Below are 21,618 nucleotides of genomic sequence, written 5' to 3' on the forward strand. Positions count from 1 at the left end.
TGCATTTTTTGTGTTTTACGCCTAAAAATAATCCAAACTAGTATTGAAGCCCGTGCGATGCACGGGTTTGTCAATTTTCGTACATCTTTGTCTTATTATAGCATATATAAATACGGAGTATGTGTTTATAAATTGTACCCATAATAGAAAGTTAAAACAGGTTCTTATTCAAGTTGGAGTATAAATATGTTCTTAATATTTAAAATGCATGTTTATGCATAACAGCATAAAGCACTTATAGAAAAGCCGAACTGTGAAATGGTTAGTTCAATAATTTAAAACTCGGGTTAGTTATTCATGTGATATCTTATTAGATCCTTGGCATTTAACTCTATTAAACCAATTATGGGAGCAAATAGACGTGAGAAACAATCGAAGCCAGATCGAGGAGGAGCAATAGCTAGTTGTGATAGCAACAGTTCTTCCAAGTCATTTTCCAATTTCATCCATATTTGGTTAAAATCTATGACATCCATGCTAGACTTCAACTCAACCTGTACGTGTAACGTATATAACAGAAAGTTTCACATTATAATGTAAAGCTAGGTGGTAGTTAGGTTTCATTATAAAACCAACTGAGTCCATGCATCAATACGTAATGGAATAAGAATTGAAGTGAGATGAACTTACTATAAGATCATTTTCTCCTGATAACATTTTGACCCAATTTGTATGTGGACCGTCAAGGGAGATAAATTCCATATTAGAGGGATCAATTTGCACAATTGGATGTAAGGGAAAACACAGCTGAATTATGAACTTATTCTTCTTAATCGTCCGATCATGTCTTCTTAATGTTTCACCATTTTGATTTTCATACACTCTTATAAAGTAAAAAAAAACAATGTTACTCCCATTTCCTTGATAAATTTTAGCACAATTCTTAACAAAAACACATTTTGTATATGGGGCAAACAAATAAAGGTAGAGGGAGTAATATAACCACATGTTTTTTATAGTATATAATTTGTATATTCACATTAACATAATTTTATTTTTGTGAATCAAGAGGAGAAACCCCTAAAAGAAACTAATAGTATCTATTGACATTAATACTTCTTTTTGAGTTAGAAAATAAGATAACTCATTATCCATCAATATTTTTTTTCATAATATAAAATTTAATCAAAAAATATTAAAAGTTATAATAAATTAGGTAAAAATTAACTCGAAATACGATAAATTTATTATAGTGTGTGCTCTAGGTACAAAAAAAACCAAAATTAGTGTTTCATGAGGAGGTTTTTTCAGTAATTTGCCTAAGAAATGTAACCGGTGATTAATGGGTGCCTCGCCATTGGTGGTGGTTCCTCGTGAAAATCCCTTGTTTTAATTATATTTTGCCATCGATAACCAGTCTCAATTAGTTTATCCTTCATTCAACCACCTGCATCAACGACGCAAACATCCTTCTCCGCCTCCACTCTCTCATGGATTCGCGACACCGGCGGCGCCCATCCGTTGACCGATTCCTCAATGATAGAGTATAAAACTAATCTTGAAGCTGACGGTTGAAGCCCCAAGATTAGTTTTATACTATATCAGATTGGGAAGTCGCCGATGCTTTTTTGTTCTGTGCTTGAAGGTGATGGGAGGACGTTGAAGGGTAGAACTGATAGGTGTGTCGTTCCCTTGGACGCTTGGTGAGGGTGGCTCATCATTGCAAAAGGAACCGATGCTTGCTATGCTTATATTGGAATCTATCTTTATCATATTCTTAAGCTGATAAAACATTCAACGGAAATTTAATCATGGCAGAACTCTAATATTATTTATTTTTTAATAAACCTAAAATATTAGTATGTGATGACATGGAAATCCTACGTGGATATATATATATATATATATATATATATATATATATATATATATATATATATAGAGAGAGAGAGAGAGAGCAGATCTCCATCTATTGTTAAATATAATATATTTTCTTAGTTTCGTAATTAAATAATATTTTGAAACTAATTTGAGATTTTATTAACTCGATGAATGAATTTAAAAGTTTCCATCTAAATTGACCCTGATTTTCTATTATAGTTTAATTTGTTTCAAACTTTATAGGTTTATTATTCTAGAAAAAAAAAATTCTTAAAGTCAATGATTATTTTTGGAAACTACGATTTTAATTTTTAATCAAACAAACTAGTAGCAACATCCTATTTTAGCATATTATTTTCCCTAAATGGAAAATAATTGAATTTAGATAAGATTTCACTTATTTGAAGTTAATTATAGGTAAGCTTAAAATCATTTTTTTTTTATAAAGGTTGTTTGTTAACTAAGCCATGCCAAATTAATTGCTCTACTCTCCTTGCCATGTGTCATTGCAAGTGCTAATGAGTCATCATAATACATTTGCCTCAAAACAAGAAACTAGAAAAAAGGAAAATGAAAAGAATTAACTCTCTCTCTCTCTCTCTCCTCCTCACCCGACTCTCCTCTTCTCTGTCTCTCGATTCTCTCTCCTCTTGCTTCCCTCCACCGTCGCGCAGCACCACACCGCGTCACCGTTTCTCTGCCTCCCCTGCGTGTTCGTGCCGCCGGTGATGCGGTGGTTGTGATGGTTGTTGCATTGTTGAGGTTGGTGGTGTTGTCCCGCCTCCGTGCTCGTCCTTCCTCTGTCTGCCGCCGCCACTAATGGTGGCCACCAACACAACATCATTTGCACTCCATCACTAATTGGTAAATTAATTTCAATTTCTCCCTCAATTGATTGAATTAGTTCTTGATTTAAAATCTTAAAACCCTAACTTATTAAATTTCTCTCTCCTTTTCTTGCGGTGGTACACCGCTGCTGCAAACACTCGCCGGCGCTGCTGCTGTTCCACCCTTGGCATACCGCCGTCGCCGCCTGGGTTGTTGTTGGTGTTGCTTGGTGGTGGTCGTTGTTGGTGTCGTTGCTTGTTGCTAGCCGGAGGTGCCACATTCCTCCTTCATTTCTTTCTCTCTTTCTTTAATTCAAGACTTTGAAATCAATAATTATTGAAAATAGTTTAATTATGTTGGGTGACTGATGTTGTTGCTGCCATTTAATTGAAGTGTGATTGTCCCTATTTGGCCATTATCGTTGTTGATATTGTTGTTGTTGTTTTTATTGTTGAATTTTGTTAATTACATTTGTTCCTGTTTTAATAGTGTTATTGATGTTGGTTGTCCTTATATTAATATCAATAGATGAAATTGAGAATTATGAGTTAATATAATAAATTATTAATGAATTTCATATCTTATATTAGTGATAAGTGAGATAATTTGATGGTTAGTTAAAGATCTAACTCGTGGGTTTCTTGAAATATATATATTAAAGTTTTATAATGGAAACAACGAGGATGAACTTTTGAGAATTGGAGAAAAAGGATTCAAGGTGGCCGGTTATGGGACTTATTGGTTGATTTTCGTCGTATGTGGCAATTCGGAATTAATTATCGTCGTATGTGGCAAGATGGTAAACCGTCCTCATCTCTAGTGTGACTGTTCAGGGACTCCCGGGTCACAATAAAAGCTAGAGTTGGGGGGTGTGCACACTAGAGGTTATTGAATGTACTGTCAGAGGCTCCCGGGTACACATTAAATAGACTGTCAGGGGCTCCCGGGTACACATTAAATAGACTGTCAGGGGCTCCCGGGTCTATCTATTATTCAGTAGATTGTCAGGGGCTCCCGGATCTACTTAGGATAGGAATAATGGGAATCTGGAATATAAGAGATAAATAGGATTAGGGAAGAGCTCCAATAGAGGACCATTAGAGATCTCAAATACTCACTTGAATCTAACATAACTTCGCCTGTTCTATCTTTTGTTGTTCAAAGTTATTGAGAAACAATATTTCTTGACATGAGTATTCAGTATTAAACGTTCCTTAAATATGTGCATGAGTTTTCTGAATGATTGATTAAGGTAGAGTTGTGGTACTCAGCTTTCGCTAACGTGTGTATTTATTGTTTGTGCTGTTCTCCCATTTGGGATTGAACCTGCGACGACCCATTTTGTTATGGTGGGCAGATGACTATTTGTGAGGGGGTCGAAAAAGCACGAGGCTAATGCATGACCTCGTCCCTCGTGGGCGTGACGTTGTCAGATCAAGTGTAGTTAGATTTCCTGTGAGTTTACACCCAATCGACTAGTAATATAGGAGTCGCCATTCAGTTTTTAACGACAATGAGAAAAACTGACAAAACCCGGTTATCGTGACATAAAGGGAGTGCAATTATGTTCAACCACGACGGACATAGGTTCCCTTGTGATCCCTGGTGTGGGGATCGCTTAACGTACACCCGCAGGGCAGAGATTGAGAGTTCGGGGGACTGTAACTACCGAGAGGAGTGCTCATCGATAACTCCAGAGGCAGGTTATCCTTACTAGCTCAGCATAAATAATTGAAGGGACATGCGTTAACTATTAAACTATTCTGAATTGATTTTAGCAATATGCAACACATAATACTAAATCGATCGTGATTATCTTGTTTAGATTGATTTAAGGTACCTAGCATGATAGTTCAATTGTCCAAGGTATTATCTTTATTAGGCGTGATAGATCAATCAAATTAATAGTTTAACAATTTTATAAAAGGGTGATGAAAGCGATTAAATCATGCGAAGGGACACATTACGACGCACCCTTGAGAGGTGCGTCACGGTTCTCAGAAAACTAGCCACTTGGCTTTGCTATTTCTCCTTTTATTTAACGAATCTCGGGTTTCTGAGCAGTGTTCCAGTATTTAGGCTTAATTCATCAGCTACAAGGGACAGGATACGTTATGTTCGACTTTTGGGTCGATTGCGACAGAATGCGGGATCAATTTCGCAGCGTGAGGCTTAGGCTTAGGGTTGGAGTCAATACTCAGATTATGAATTGTGTCCTTTTCTCGTCGATTATGAGGCTGTATTTATAGGGAAAGAGTTGGTGGAAAGATAGATCTTTAGAATCCGAACCCAAAGAGAATTCGGAGACAACACGTCCCAGGTATTTTCAGCGCCCAGGGCTGGGCGCCGATGATTTCGGCGCCCAGACCCAGGCGTTGAAAATAGGGTCTGAGCCGAGCCTTTTGTCAGATTTGGACTCTTAATCACGGAGCTTTTGAGACTTATCCGAGTTTCTTAGTGCGTATCAACTTATGACGGAATGCGCCTGGGCCCTCTACGAACTCTAAGTTCGTTAGGAATTTAATTAATACGTAACTCTTATTTCCGAATTATAGCAGGAACATAATTCCTTTTGTAAATTCTATCTCTTTTAGGATTTATGTTGGAGTGCAACACCTAATTCCGAAAGATTTCTATCTTTTATGTCTTGCCACTTTTAACAACTACCCGTTATGGGAGTTACTATTTTTAGCAGGTTTCTATAAATAGCAGGTTTGGCTGAAATGAAAAGGGCGATCGAGATTTGTTATTTTATAGGAGATGCGTTGCCAAGTGGAGATTTATGTTCTCATCATCGAACCTTCCCTTTCGGGAATGGGGACAAAAGTAGGTGTCTACAGTTAGCCCCCAGTTTGACTGAGTCTTGGAGTAAGACGATGGTCAAAGTATCAGACGGAGTGCGTCGTACAAGCCATGGTGTATGTGACCTATTTTGCGAGGGTCTCACGAGCCCCCGAGTGATAACATTTGACTTAAGGGTCATCACTTGAAGTGTTAACACATTCCTCACGTGTCATTGGAATTTGTTAAGTATAGAAATTCCCTCACTTTGTCATTGGAAGTACCTACAGATGTATAGAAACTCCCTCACTTTGTCATTGGAAGTATCTACAGACGTTTTCGAAATCAAAGCTATAAAGTGTAACCAGGCCTGGCCAAGCCCGATCACGAGGTAAAAATGTTTTTAAAGATTCTCATTTTCAGGGTTAGCTAAACGAGAAAACCCCCTTTATTTTTATATGACGTAAAACGAAGGAAAATCCAGCACATCGCTCTTTTCTGCAAAAGCGAAAAACCAATCCTTTGATTTTTGGAAAAGGGAAACCATCTTTTGATTTTTGGAAAAAGATAAACCATCTTTTGATTTTTGGAAAAAGATAAACCATCTTTTGATTTTTTGAAAAAGATAAACCACCTTTTGATTTTTGGAAAAAGATAAACCACCTTTTGATTTTTGGAAAAAGATAAACCATCCTTTGATTTTTGGAAAAGGATAAACCGGGAAAAGTTATTGCTGCAACAAGTAAGGACCTGCGCGGTTAGTGGCGCAGACCCCGCCCGCTGAAGGTGGGCGAGCCTATATTTGTTTTTGAATATTTTATTTTCGAAAACTGAGGACCTGCGCGTTTTAGTGACACAGACCCCGCCCGCTGAAGGTGGGCGAACCTGAATTTGTTTTCTTTTTTTTTTTTGATTTTTGACTCGCATGGTTCTGACGCGATCCTGCCTGATCGAGGTGGGCCAGAACCTACTTCATTTATTTTTGGGATTGAGAATTTTTTCATTCATTCTTGTAAGAACGAGTTTTCTCGAGAAATGCTCGGGTTTAGTTGTAACCTGAATGTGGGTTGGCAACGTGTCAAAATGGACCATCGTTTCATGGCCGTTTGCCTTTCATGGCTTTTGAACAAGTCTTTGCGGCCCATAGGATGTATGTCAGCGTTGAGAACTGGCCCAGTTATGCCACTACTTAGGTCCTTGCGAAATGTTAACGGAGACCTTTGCCTTGAGGTCGAGTCCGTTTTTGAATTTGTCCAAGCACGGGACGCGGCCTGGAAGCGTTGTTTCAAACTTGCATTGTGTATTTTCTTTCTTTCAATCCCCCAAGCATTCGTACTTGATGGTTGCTCTTTGCCAAGAAAAGTGCGTATTTTATAACGTCCTTGATCGTGTTTGGGATCGTGCTCGTAAGTGCGAGCGACCTTTGTAGTGGTATGCTACTTCGTTGAAATCGTGGAGTGCGACTTCATTTTCCGGCGACAAAGTTTGCTTCATTTTTCAATGATTAATACATCGAGCTTACTTCGGCCCGGATTGATCTTTTTGACAACTAAACGCTTTTAATTTGAGAAACCAACGACGTAATGATTTTTTTGTTTCGGAGAATGACCTTGATTATTATATATTTTTTTATATTGCTTTGAAAAATGTACACATATTTTTTTGAGACGAGTCTAAGTTTTGACATTTGCTTTCACTATTCGGGCTCTAGAAGTGCTTTGGGCTTGATCTTGATTACAACAGGGCCCCGTGTCTACTAACACGGTTTTGGGCGTTCTCCTGGTTCACGTTTTGGAAGAGTTGGGCCTTGGGCTGCATTTTCAACGCCCCGTGCCAGGCGTTAGATATTTCGGCGCCCAGCCTCGGGCGCTGAAAATGCTGCCTTAGCAGCCTTTTTTTTTTTTTTCGTGATTTCTCAACGCGTTTCCGAATGGGATCAGGATGATTTCGTGTATATATAGGGGGTTAAGTACGTTTTTCTTTTCCACCACTGCCAACTTCTTCTCTCAATTATCTAGCTTTATTATTATTTTTTTTACTCTTGCCATGTCGATTCCTCCTTTCTCCCTCCAACGAGTTGTTAGGCGCTGGCTTAGAGCCCTTAATCCCACAGAAAAGATTTTGTTGAAAGGATACCACTTAGAGACACTTTTAGGCTTACAACAAATTAACATTGATTATAACTTTCTGTATGCCGCCCTAACCTTTTGGGATCCTGATCACCATGTTTTTGTTTTTCGGGGCAATGAGGTATGCCCTTTACCAGATGAATTTGCAGCGATCCTGGGTTATCCTACCAATGCTACTCCTGCTACCCCTGGCACTGTTGAAGAGGGTAAAACAACTATAGGGGCTTTCCTAGGACTAGATGATGACACTCTTGCTGAGATCATTGTGGGTGATAAGGTTAATTTGGCGAAGCTTGCAAAACATCACTTTAGGCCTAGTAAAAATATGACTGAACATAAATTGAATATCCGGGCACTTGTATTTTGCTTGTTGAACCACTATTTACTGTCGAATAACAATGGTGAGTTTGGTGATATAAGGTTGATTCCCCTGATTAGTCAGATGGAGAGTTTCTATTCTATCATGCCGTTGATTGTTGCTGAGACCTTGTTGGGTGCAGATGAGTTAAAGAAGGATGCCAAATCTGAAAATTTTAAGGGGAGCCCCCTATTGCTGCAGGTAATTGATCGTTTTTTTTTTTTTTTTTGCGCGCATATAATTATTTTTTCTTTTCATTTGCCTCTGCCTGGAGCTGATTTTCAGCGCCCAGGGCTAGGCGTCGGAATTTCTGGCGCCTGGTCCTGGGCGTTGAAAATGCGTCCCAGGCCTTATTATTTTTCTGATCGTACCCGTTTTTTGCAGACTTGGCTCATGGAACGACTTATGCTTCTAGAAGCTCCTGCCGATCCTAAACATTATCGCCCTATAACTTTAGGCAACTGAAAGTATTTGCACCAAGGCCAGGACGAGGCCGAATGGGCCTCCTATTTTGCTCATGGCATATGCTCTATTAAGTGGGTGGTACCGTGGTGGGGCTTGACTAATATGACGGGGGGTTCCGAGACGGTAGTTCATGTTTCTTTGTTGGGGTTATCTCGGCCTGTTTACATTTTTCCTTACCGAGTCATGCGACAATACGACTTAAGGCAGACTATCCCATTTGCTGATACGGTACCACCTAAAGTAGCAATTTTTTCACGAGCATGGGTTCAGGCGTGGGCTAAGTATTATGGTGGCCTCCCGCGTTGGACCGTGACTACTGATGGTTTTGTGGGTCTTTCCGAGAATTATAAGTTGTGGATGGGTTCTGATGATAAGGCTGTGAGAACTAAGGCTCGAAATGAAGAGCCGCTAAACTTTTGATACCTCGAGGTAGGGCTAAGTATGAAAACCGTAATCCTGCTAACTCTCGTGAAAATGGCATTAAGACGGTGAAAGCTTGTCCTGATCGAAAGCGAAAGGAAATTCCTCCCCGTTCCAGTTCTAGGCCTAAAAAGGTACCTAACATGAAGGGGCCTGATGTTCCCAAAAGAAATGCAAGCTCTCGCGGAGATCGTCGCCGGAATAATGTATGGGTTAGGAAAGTTCAGCCGCAGTAGAGCCAGTGGCTGATCGAATTGATGTTGATAATCCTTCCCCTCCCATTATTTGTGCCCTTGAGGCTGAGCGGGCTATAGCTGTTCAAACTGAAAATGTTTATGAGGCCTTGGCATCCTTGGAAGTTAGTGTCAAGGAGCCTGTTCTTATGGAGATCGATATAGGGGTAGCGCAGAAGCCTGTGGGGGTGGACCCTGCGAACATTGCCCTCTACAACACTCTTTTTGATGATCCGGAAGAACTCGAGTAGTGTAGTTCTTGCTAGGGTGTAGATGCCCTTTATTTATTTCAGTTGTGTTTGTTTTTCATTCCTTAGCACTTTTTGTTTTCCTTCTTATTATTTTTAAATATTAATAAAGGCGTGATTTTATTTTTCTTCTTTTTGCTTTCTTGTTCTTGCTTTGCTTCTCTTTTTTTTATTTGCTCATTTCCAACACTTATGCACATTATATATTTTTTGATTGGACCGAATCCATAAATGGGATTGCCTACGTATCCTTGTTAAATAACTTTAACTTAGAATCAGGTCGCGCGTAGTTCTAGCTAGAATGAATCTTAGGATGCCGGATTCGATAAGTATGTTCTGAGATGGAAACATATTATTTGAAACGGTAGAATAGGCGATGTTTATTTTGATCTGCTGCTTTGCCGTAAGTCAAAATTTTGCTTTATGATTTTTTTTTTTGAGTACATGTGTTTTGCGCATTGTTTTTTTTTTCATGTTGTTTTTTTTTGTTTTTTGTGGTATGTATATCTGTGGACACGTGCTGTACCCCCCAAGTGTTTGTTATTTTTCCGTGTATGTGCGGATAAAATGACGGGCACTTCTGGGTAAAATTCGGCAAGCAGAGAGTTTCAACGCCCAGACTGGGGCGTTGATGATTTCGGCGCCCAACTCTAGGCGCTGAAACTGATTCCTGGGGCGGTTTTTTGGCGTGTTGCTTCCTTTACATGTTTCTTGCTTTTATTTCTTTTCCTTTGTTTCGTTTTACTTTTTATTCATCAGAAATCAATTTTGACACTATTTCGGAAGGTTTTTGGACTGTTAGCGTGAGATGCATTTTCGTCCGGATTAATTTTATCTATTCGTAACTCAAAACGGTTTTGAAAACGGAGTTAGGGTGTGAAAGATGTGGAGATCTTTGTGTAGGGTTTTTGGGTGGGTTGAGGTGCGTGTTGTTAATGGTGAGAATGATGGGTTAATGTTTTATGAATTTTTTTTGTTGAGCAACATTTGCATTGTTTGATTTCTTTTCTTTTTGATTTCTTTGGGTTGTATGGGTTGACTTTTATGATTGCACGAATTGACTTTTATGTCTTGGAGGTACGGTTTATTTTGTGGTTTTCGAGAATTGGTTTTGATGTCACGATTCAAGACCGAGTGGGCCTTAATATTGGGCCTAAAGTGGGCCGCTTCCTTATTTTTTTTCGATTTTGTTTTTTCGAATATGATTAGTGCTTGTTTACTGTTAGAGCAATTTTTAGGAGAAATCTTACGCCTTTATTAATTTGGAAAGTAAGGAAAACACACTGAAAATAAATTAACCTATATTCTAAGGGGTCCTAGGACCATCTCTAGAGTTTTATTATTTCTATCATCTAAAGAACTACTAGGCGTTTTGCTAAAGTGCTCTCTAGGGCTCAAGCCTTTGGTTTAGTCTCGTAGAATTTTGGTCCTTCGCCTGTACTCATCTTGAACTCTATTCCCTTTGCATTGACCCATTGATATGTCTTCACCCATCCGTTCTCGGTCTCTTCTGGTGTTGATATGGGGGTGATTAACCGGGTTGGATTGAAACCTTCATCTTGTAGGGCTAGGGTGGTTATTAAAGTCTCGTCCTCCATAGGCCTCGATTCGTTAAACAATGTCCATAGAGCTTGGTTGTCTAATATTTCAGCTGTTTCAGTCTTGGTGAGGTGGGGTGCCTCATCCATAGTATGACAGTCCTGGAAAATTTCAAATCCGGGTTTTAGCAGGCCGTTCTGAACAAAGGGTTCAGGGAAGTCACAGCAGGGGTGTTCTTCTCCTTCTCGGACAAACATACCGTTAAGGGTTCTCTGGTATGGGGGAAGAAGGGTGGTTTGTTTTGTCTTGGCTGGCTTAAGGCGTAGCCTAGACAAGTGGTCAGCGATATCTTCCTCCGTTGGTGTGTAACCTAGACCAAAGGGAGTAGTTTTGTTGGGTAGGGGATGGAACATGTTGTTCTTCTTCCTTATGCCCAATGGAGTTCCCGGGAAATAGCCTTGAGCTAGCAACATCTTAGGGATGACCCAGGACGCCCGCGGATCTAGAAATGCTAAATTGTAATCCTCAATGACTTGGATGACTTCATCCACTTGAAAACCGTAAAGGTCTTCTGCAGCATCGGTCGTTCCGACCATAGTACAACTGACGTCGAGAGGAGGGGCGCGTATTTCTAGAATTACCCCGTTATGGTTAAGTTTAACCATCTGGTGCAAGGTAGAAGCCACACCTCCTAAGTCATGGAGCCAAGGGCGCCCTAAGAGGAGGTTGAAAGTGGGCTTGATGTCAATTATCTGAAACTCCGTGGTGCGTGCCACAGGCCCGGTTCGTATTGTGAGGTTGATTTTTCCCAACACAGGCCTTCGAGAGTTATCATAGGCTCGCATCCCTTGCGTGGAGGTTTGGAAGTCATCATTTCCTAGCCCCAAGCAATGGGCGGTTCGCAATGGGCAAACATTTACCGCGAACCGTTATCTACGAGTGCTAGGGGGATGTTTTGTCCTTTGCATCCAACCACTAGATAGAGAGCCTTATTGTGGGCGCCTCCTTCTTTAGGTAAGTCTTTGTCAGTAAAAACTATTGCTTTTTCCTCAACATCTCTCGTGACGTGGCTAACCAACAAGTCAGGTGTGATGTCTGTAGGGACTGAGATGAGGTCAAGTGAGCGAATAAGTTTTTCACGATGTTCCTTTGAAGTGCACATGAGATCCCAGATGGTAATCTCGGCTTTGGTTCTTTTTAGTTGCTTCAAGAGAGGATTTTCGATGACTTCTGCGACGGTGGTGTGCCGCGCGTTTTCAGGAGTCTGTCTGACTGGGATGTCGTCCACGGGAGGTGGGCGAATATCCTGCTGGTATACCCTTCCGGACCGAGTGAGATTGTCAACTTCGGGCTCTTGAGGGATGGTGTCAATGGGAGAGTGCCCGGGCCAAGTTTCAGTAAAGAGGTCCTGGCCCGATACTTGGGACAGGTAGATATCTTCAGCATCGTCATCCCACACACCGCACACTTCTCTCTCGATTTGATCCATAGGGACCATGGCGAGTGGTGCACCTTGGGGCGTAATATACACTGTAGGGTCAAAGTTCATATTTTCTGGTTGATCGAGAGAGATGTGACAAGAGACGAGTGGGCTCTTGTTGTTGTTGGGTTTTCCTGTTAGGTTATGATACATATGAATAAACATAAATCATGCGGAAAAACCATGCCATAATGCTAGGAAACATATTATTTACACATAATCATATAACATAATTTAGATGCATACACTTTGTAGCGTGCCCTCCCTAACTGCGCCTGAACCGAACAAGAACAAGTCTTTAGGACTCCAAGTGTCGTCCCTCCGTAGATAGTCCACAGCACCTCCGGATCCGCCATAAGATTGACCAACTAGAATCGCCCTTAAGGTACTATAATTTTCGGGTATTATAGGGCAATAATATGACTGAATTTTTGCTCTCAAAAATGTCACTTTGAATACTTGAAAACTCGTTATAAATTGTGAACCCAGGCCACATATTTATAGGGGTATGGAAAGAGAATTGGAATCCTACTAGGATACGAATTAATTAAATTAGAATCCTAGTAGAACTCTTATTTAATTAATTTATCTTTTAGGATTAGGAATTTAATCATTAAACGAATCCTATACGCTTTAGGTTTCGTATGTGAACACAAACACACATGCACGCACAGCAGCCCACGAGGGGCGCCATGCGCGCGCGCGCACTGCCCGAGCAACGCAGCCCATTTGCCACGGAGCCCACGACTGCCGCAGCCTTGGGCGCGCGCTGGGCCTGCCTTGCGGTGGGCCTGGCGCAGCCTTGGGCTGGCGTGTTGTGGCGCGTGTTTCCCTTGCTGGACGTGGGCCTGGCTTCGTGCTGGGCCTTCGTCTAGCAAGCTCGTCCGATGCTAATTTGTACGACGCGCTTCCGATTAATTTCCCGATTCCGGAATTTATTTCCGATACGAACAATATTTAACATTTCCGATTCTGGAATTAATTTCCGTTTCGAACAAATATTTAATATTTCCGTTTCCGGAATTATTTTCCGATTCCGATAATATTTCCGATTCAGACAATATTTCCGTTTCCGGCAATATTTCCGATTCCGGCAATATTTCCATTTCCATTGATATTTTCCGATACGTACCATGTTTCCGTTTCCGGCAACATCTACGACTTGGATAATATTTATATTTCCGATACGATCCATATTTCCGTTTCCGGCAATATCATCGTTTCCGGAGTATTTATTTGCTTGCCTTTGACGATCTCAGCTCCCACTGGAACCAAGATCCGCCGATTCCGAATATCCATAGATGGAGTATTTAATGCCATTAAATACTTGATCCGTTTACGTACTATTTGTGTGACCCTACAGGTTCAGTCAAAAGTAAGCTGTGGATTAATATAATTAATTCCACTTGAACTGAAGCGGCCTCTAGCTAGGCATTCAGCTCACTTGATCTCACAGAATTATTAACTTGTTAATTACTTTTGAACCGCATTTAATAGACTTAACATTATATGCATACTTGGACCAAGGGCATTTTTTCCTTCAGTCTCCCACTTGTCCTTAGGGACAAGTGTGCATTTCCTAATTCCTTTGTCGCTCGATGCTTGCTCTTGAACATAAGGTAAGAGTTTTCATCCTTATTATGTCCAGAGGTGTTTCTCGGTTTCAGAGTTCAACTGATCAAATAAACAGATAATCATAGCCTATGATTCATCCGAGCACAGCCATACATTTTACAGTTTCTAGCTCTCCGAGTGGCCTTGTACAACTTTTAAGCATCTCATCCCGATTTATGGGAGAACAATCCCAATCTTGCGATCTTGAGATTAGACTTCGTTTGATAGGTGATTACCTGAGCGTTGCCTTTATAGCCCCCTTTTACGGTGCGACGGTTGGTCAACGTCAAAGTAACCAGTTCTCAAACAAGTAATCTCAAATCACTCAGGTATTGAGGATTAGTGTCTAATAATTTTAATGAAATTTACTTATGACAGATTTTCATCTGTTACAGTAAAGTTTCATAGGTCTGTCCGATACTAGTCTTCCCAAAGTAAGTATCTATGCAAATGATTATGACATTGCCATGTCCACATAGTTCAAGAAACAGAACTACTAGTCATCTTGCATTCTAGTCGTCTAACGTTTTCTATGCGTCCATCTTTATAGAAAACTCCGACTAGGGACCATTTTCAACTTTTGACATTCAAGTTCACTTGATAGACATTTCTTAGTCACAGGACTGGTCCTGACAGTCTATCTTGAATATATCGTCAAATTGAAGGGACTCATCATTTAATACTAAACCAAGATTAAATGGAATATGAAAATACATTTCATATATGATAAATGTTCAACCTCATTGTTTTACAACCATGGGCCTCAAACCCATCTTTAAAACAGTTCATGGAATTCAAAGTTATGCTTGATTTCCAGTGCTACAATGTGAGTGTTGCTTCTCACTTGTGGCATAGGTTTAGTTATCATGCTTTGCCAATCTTAATATCCCTTTCATCGAATGTCTTTCGAGATAGGATGATAAGATCTTTTGAGTTTGTTTATTATGTGATCTAGTCTTTTTTACTTAAATAGTGGTTCTACGCATTTTGCAATGAAGAACTCTTAAGTCAACAGACATGTGATCTACCCAAGTTCAATGAAGAACTCTTTAACATAAAAAACCCTGTTTTATTGTGTAGACACCTACTTTTGTCCCCATTCCCGAAAGGGAAGGTTCGATGATGAAAACGTAAATCTCCACTTGACAACGCATCTCCTATAAAATAACGAATCTCAATTCCCCTTTTTATTTCACCCGAAACCTGCTATTTATAGAAACCTGCTATTTATGGAAACCTGCTAAAAATAGTAACTGCCGTAATGGTAGGTGTTAAAAGTGGCAAATCATAAAAGATAGAAACCTGTCAGAATTAGGTGTTGCACTCCAACATAAATCCTAAATGAGATAGAAATTGCGAGAGAATCCTATTCCTAATATGATTCGAAAGTAAGAGTCACGTATTAATTAAAATCCTAACGAGCCTAGCACTAGTAGAAAAAACACTTGTTGAAGCATCCCGTCACAAGGTTAATACGCACTAAAAGACTCAATTAAATCTCAAATACTCCGGATTCTAGGAATCCGAATCTGACTAAGAAAAACAGCCCAGATCCTATTTTCAACGCCTGGCTCTTGGCGCTGAAAATACCTGGTACATGTTTTTTCCTAATTCCTCGTGGATTAGAGTTCTACAATTCTATCTTTCCACGAACTCTTTTCTATAAATAGGGCCTTAAGTTCGACGTAAAAAGAACAACAACATACAATTATTATGCTGAGTATTGACTCTAAACCCCTAAGCCTAAGCCTCACGCTGCAAAACTGATCACGCGTTCTGTCGCAATCGATCCATAAATCGAACAGAACGTATCCTGTCCCATAATTTGAGATTCGTTAAATAAAAGGAGAAATAGCAAAGTCAAAGTGGTTAGTTTTCTGAGAACCGTGACGCACCTCTGATCTCAAGGGTGCGTCGTAATGTGTCCCTTTTCCATGGTTTAATTGCTTTCCTCGCCCTTTTATGAACTGTTAAACTAACTAAAATCTGATTGTTCGATCACGCTTAATAAATATGATATTTTTGGGAAATTGGATTATCATGCTAGGTCCCTTAAAACAATCTAAATCAGATAATCGCGCTCGATCTAGTACTATATGTTGCATATTGTTAAAATCAACTCAGATTAGTTAATAGTTAACGCATGTCCCTTCAATTATTTATGCTGAGCTAGTAAGGATATACTGCCTCTGGAGTTATCGAAGAGCGAGTACTCCTCTCGGTAGTTACAGTCCCCCGAACCCTCAATCTCTAGCCTGCGGGTGTACGTTGAGCGATCCCCACCACCAGGGATCACAAGGGAACCTACGGCCGTCGTGGTCAAACATAATTGCACTCCCTTTATGTCACGATAACCGGGTTTTGTCAGTTTTTCTCATTGTCGTTAAAAACTGAATGGCGACTCCTATATTACTAGTCAATTGGGTGTAAACTCACAGGAAATCCAATTACACTTGATTTGACAAAAAGAAGCGTCACACCCACGAGGGACGAGGTCACGCATTAGCCTCGTGCTTTTTCGACCCCCTCACAGTGGCGACTCTGCTGGGGAAAGTGAAGGAAATACTCGTGCTTGTAGGTAATCAAAATAGCCGAAGGGTGAAACGATCCTACCCCGCGTTTATTTCCCCATCAAGTTGGGACGACCTGAAAATCAGCATATTAATGTGAACGGACAGAACCGCATAACCAATCTTGGCTCCCTTGGTGTTTCATCTCGGGAGTTGGGACTAAGGATACCCATCGCCAACCGGGGGGTGCATACGCTTCAAATGTTGTCCACTCGGCACTTTCGCTAGTAGTACACCCGTCCCAAACCCAATCGCTCGCTCATTAGGTCCCTCTCGCCTACATGCCCCCTTGGCTTGCACTTGCGGGTTGGCCTTCTGGGACGAAATTCGTCTGTTGAAGACACTACCTCGACCGGGGCATGTGTTGGATCTACGATAGAAGCGGTACCAAGCCAGGCGCAAATAACTACCCATAGAAGCCTATCATAAACTACATGACATATTATTATTGCCTCATGATGGAATGTTAGTTATGTGTAGCGAAATATATGATTGTGTGTGACAAACTATCCTAGAAAAACCAACGACCTTAAAAACTGCCCAAACATTCATAAACAAATTTGCCAAAGAGTTATACCGAAATACGTGTTCCGCAAACCCGAACGATCGCCACAAAAAGAAGCGACGCTCGGGATGGCCTGTAAGGAATCCCACAAATGCTGCACGACGCGTAAAGGACGTTATTAGGCAAGCACGCAAAATCGAAGTCGCATAAACAAAAGTAGACGCAAACAGAAAACGAGAATCAGCCAGGGACGCATTTTCAACGCCCCTGGCTGGGCGCCAGAATTTCTCACGCCCTACGCTGGGCGCTGAAGTTGCTGCTTGGCCTTCTGGTCAGGCGCAGCAGCCTCGGTGCCCGCGCAAAAGGAAAATACGTAGCACCTCTTTGCGTCGTTGTCAGGCCTCCTACGACGACAATGCTCGGCACCAAAACCGAACATGCTAATAATTATGAATGTCACACGGGTAAGTGTTTCGAAAATCCAAAGAATGACCAAAAGAAAGAACTAAAAAGTGTACCAACAAAAGAAAGAGTGAAAAACCAATAGAGAGAGTCGAAGTCTAGACTAAGTAATACTTGAAACTTTGGGACCTAAACTTTAGCTTATCTTATGCATAAGACTGGTCCTGCCACTTGGTGCCGATCAGGAAATCAACGGTTAGTGCGCCTCGAAGATACATCGCCAACACCAGGTTTAGTGAATCCAAGCTTCGTCCGTCATCCCTCATTTCAAGGATCTCTGCTTCCCCAACCTCAATTCGCACCCTCAAACATGTCCATCGAAGAATTGCAAGACCAGATGGCTCAAATGACCCAACTCATGGGCCAACTGAAAATGGAAAACGAGGCCTTAGCGTCTGCACAAGCAAAAAATGACCTCGATAACGAGAAGAGGATTGAAAAAATGGTCCTACAGCAAACCATGGGGAGCAAGTACTTCTCCCTCGATCCTGAACCTTTTCCTGGCAAACTACCAGAAAAGTTTAGTTCATCTGACTTACCAAAGTTTAAAGCCACGGACAATCCCCGTGATCATCTATTGAGCTTTGTGAATGCCATGAACTTGAAAGGCGTGGACAAGTCCATGTATTTACCTGCCTTTCCTTTGTCCTTGGAACTTGTGCCGCTCAAATGGTACTATCACCAGGACCCTAAGCTCTTCCCCACTTGGGAAGACTTTGTCAATGTCTTCATCAAGCAATACTCGTCGAACATGGATTTCCAAGTCACCATGCGCGAGCTGGAAGTTCTCTTCCAAAAGAAAAATGAGGGTTTCACAACCTACTTTGCTAGATGGAGGGATCAGGCGGCCCAGATAATCAATAGGCCTCCCAAAACAGAATTGGTCCAAAAATTCATTGAAAACCTGGACCCGGCCTACAAACAACACCTTAGGTGCCTGGGACTTGACACTTTCAAAAGAGTTTATGATGTGGGAATAAAAATCGAGGATGATCTGCAAAAACAATACAAAGTAAACCCGCATACAAAAGCAACACCTACAACAGGGGCAACACGTCCCAAGCCCAAGAAGTCCATGCCGTAGAGGAGACTCCCGCCCGAAGGAGCCCTGGAAGATGGGCCCGAGACCGAAAGTTTGCCCCACTCCGGTCGACTTTGGTACAAGCCTTTGAAAGACTAACCAATCAAGGAAAGTTGAGACCTATAGGCCCCACCCGTGACCCTCCTGTCAAGAGCAAATATTGGGTCGAAGGTACTTATTGCAAGTTCCATCAAGGAAATGGGCATGACACCGAAAACTGCTGGAACCTAAAAAATACAATCCAGGACATGATAGAGGATGAAGTGATACCTCTCCCTAACGTTGGCAAACCCAACAACAACAAGAGCCCACTCGGCTCTTGTCACATCTCTCTCGACCAACCAGAAAGTGAGAACTTCGACCCTACGGTGTACATTACGCCCCATGGTGCACCACCCGCTGTGGTCCCTATGGATCGAATCGAGAGAGAAGTGTGCGGTGTGTGGGATGATGATGCTGAAGATATTTACCTATCTCAAGTGTCGGGCCAGGACCTCTTTACTGAAACTTGGCCCGGGTATGCTCTCATTGACACCACCCCTCAAGAGCCCGAGGTCGACAACCTCAACCGATCCGGAAGGATATACCAACCGGATATTCGCCCACCTCCTACGGACGATATCCCAGTTAGGCAAACTCCTGAGAATGGACAGCACGCCACCGTCGCAGAAGTCATTGAAAATCCTCTCTTGAAACAACTAAAAAGAACTAAAGCCGAAATTACCATCTGGGATCTCATGTGTACTTCAAAGGAACATCGCGAAAAGATTATTCGCTCACTCGACCTCATCTCAGTACCTACAGATATCACACCTGATTCACTGGTTAGCCATGTCACGAGAGATGCCGGAGAAAAGGCCATAGTTTTCACTGACAAAGACTTTCCCAAAGAGGGGGGTGCTCACAATAAAGCCCTTTATCTAGTGGTTGGATGCAAAGGACAAAACATCCCCCTAGCGCTCGTAGATAACGGTTCGGCGGTTAATGTTTGCCCATTGCGAACCGCCCATTGCTTAGGGCTAGGAAACGATGACTTCCAAACCTCCACGCAAGGGGTACGAGCTTATGATAACTCCCGAAGGCCTGTGTTGGGAAAAATCAACCTTACCATACAAACCGGGCCTGTGGCACGCACCACGGAGTTTCAAATAATTGACATCAAGCCCACTTTCAACCTCCTCTTGGGGCGACCTTGGCTCCATTACTTAGGAGGTGTGGCTTCTACCTTGCACCAAATGGTTAAACTTAACCATAACGGGGTAATACTAGAAATCCGCGCCCCTCCTCTCGACGTCAGTTGTACTATGGTTGGAACGGCCGAAACTGCAGACGACCTTTACGGGTTTCAAATGGAAGAAACAATCCAGTTCATCGAAGATTATGATCCAGCATTCCTAGACCCGCATGCATCCCGAGTCATCCCTAGAATGCTGTTAGCTCAAGGTTATTTCCCTGGAACCCCATTGGGCATAAGGAAGAAGGAATGCACATTCCATCCTTTACCCAACAAATCTACTCCCTTTGGCTTAGGCTATGAACCAACGGAGGAAGATATTGCTGACCGCCTGTCTGGGCTACGCCTTAACAAGGCCAAACAAACCACCCTCCTTCCCCCATATCAAAGAACCCTTAACGCGATGTTCGTTCGGGAAGGAGAAGGACACCCATGCTGTGATTTCCCTGAACCCTTCGTTCAGGATGGCTTGCTAAAACCAGGATTTGAAATCTTCCATGACTGCCACACCTTGGATGAGGCACCCCACCTCACCAAGACTAAAACAACTGAAATATTGGACGACCAGGCTCTGTGGACATTGTTTAACGAATCGAGGCCTATGGAGGACGAGACTGTGACGACTACCCTAGCTTTACAAGATGAAGGTTTCGATCCAACCCGGTTAATCGCTCCTGCATCAACACTAGAAGAGATCGAGAACGGATAGGTGAAGACATATCAGTGGGTCAATGCAAAAGGAATAGAATTCAAGATGAGTACCGGTGAAGGACCAAAGTTTTACGAGACTAAACCCAAGGCTTGAGCCACATAGAGCACCGTAGTAAGAAGCGCCTAGTAGTTCTTTAGATTGGTAGAAAAATAATAAAGACTTTAGATGGTCCTAAGACCCCTTAGAATATAGGTCAAGTTTGTTTTAGTGTGTTTTCCTTACTTTCCAAATTAATAAAGGCGTAATATTTCTCCTAAAATTTTATTCTAACACTAAGAAAACACCAAATGTACTTACAAAATACAAAAATAAAGAGGCGGCCCACTCTAGGCCCAACAAACGAGGCCCATTCGGTCTTGAAATAGTGCCATGGGAACCAGTTCCCGAAAACCCACAAAATAAAACACACCATCCCCATCATATCTCCAAAACATAAGGGTCTAACCCATGCAACCCAAAGAAACCAAAAAAAATCAAATCCAAACAAATGCAAATGTTACAAAAAAAACAGATTCATAAAACATAATTCCATCATACCCTTCACTAACAACGCGCACCACAATCCACCTAAAAAGCCTACACAAAGATCTTCACATCTTGCGCACCCTAACCCCATTTTCAAAGCCGTCTCGAGTCACGGATAGAAAAAAATAATCCGGACAAAAAAGCATCTCACGCTAACAGTCAAAAAAGCCTCCGAAATAGCCTCAAAATCAATTTTTATAAAAGTAAAAAAAAAAGGCATAGCACTAAAACGAAAAAAAGAAATAAATGCAAGAACATGTGAAGCAAAGCGTCAAAAACGACCGCCAGAAATCATTTTCAGCGCCCATGGTTGGGCGGCGAAATCTTTGACGCCCCAGCCTGGGCGTTGAAACTCTCTGCCTGCCTAAATTTTTTTTAGAAGTGCTTGTCATTTTATCGGCACATAACGGAAAAATAACGAACAATTGGGGGGGTACAACACGTATCCAAATAGGCTCACCAAAAAATATAGCCATACAAAAAGTAGTCGAATTTCATTTTTTATGCGACTTACGGCAAACAAAAAAACGGCAGACGAAAATAATGATAATACTTCACTCATTTGACCGATTAAGTAATATGCTACCACCTCAGGGCATATCTATTAAAATCT

Source organism: Spinacia oleracea, chromosome 4 (assembly GCF_020520425.1).
Source record: "Spinacia oleracea cultivar Varoflay chromosome 4, BTI_SOV_V1, whole genome shotgun sequence".
Taxonomy (NCBI): Eukaryota; Viridiplantae; Streptophyta; class Magnoliopsida; order Caryophyllales; family Amaranthaceae; genus Spinacia; species Spinacia oleracea.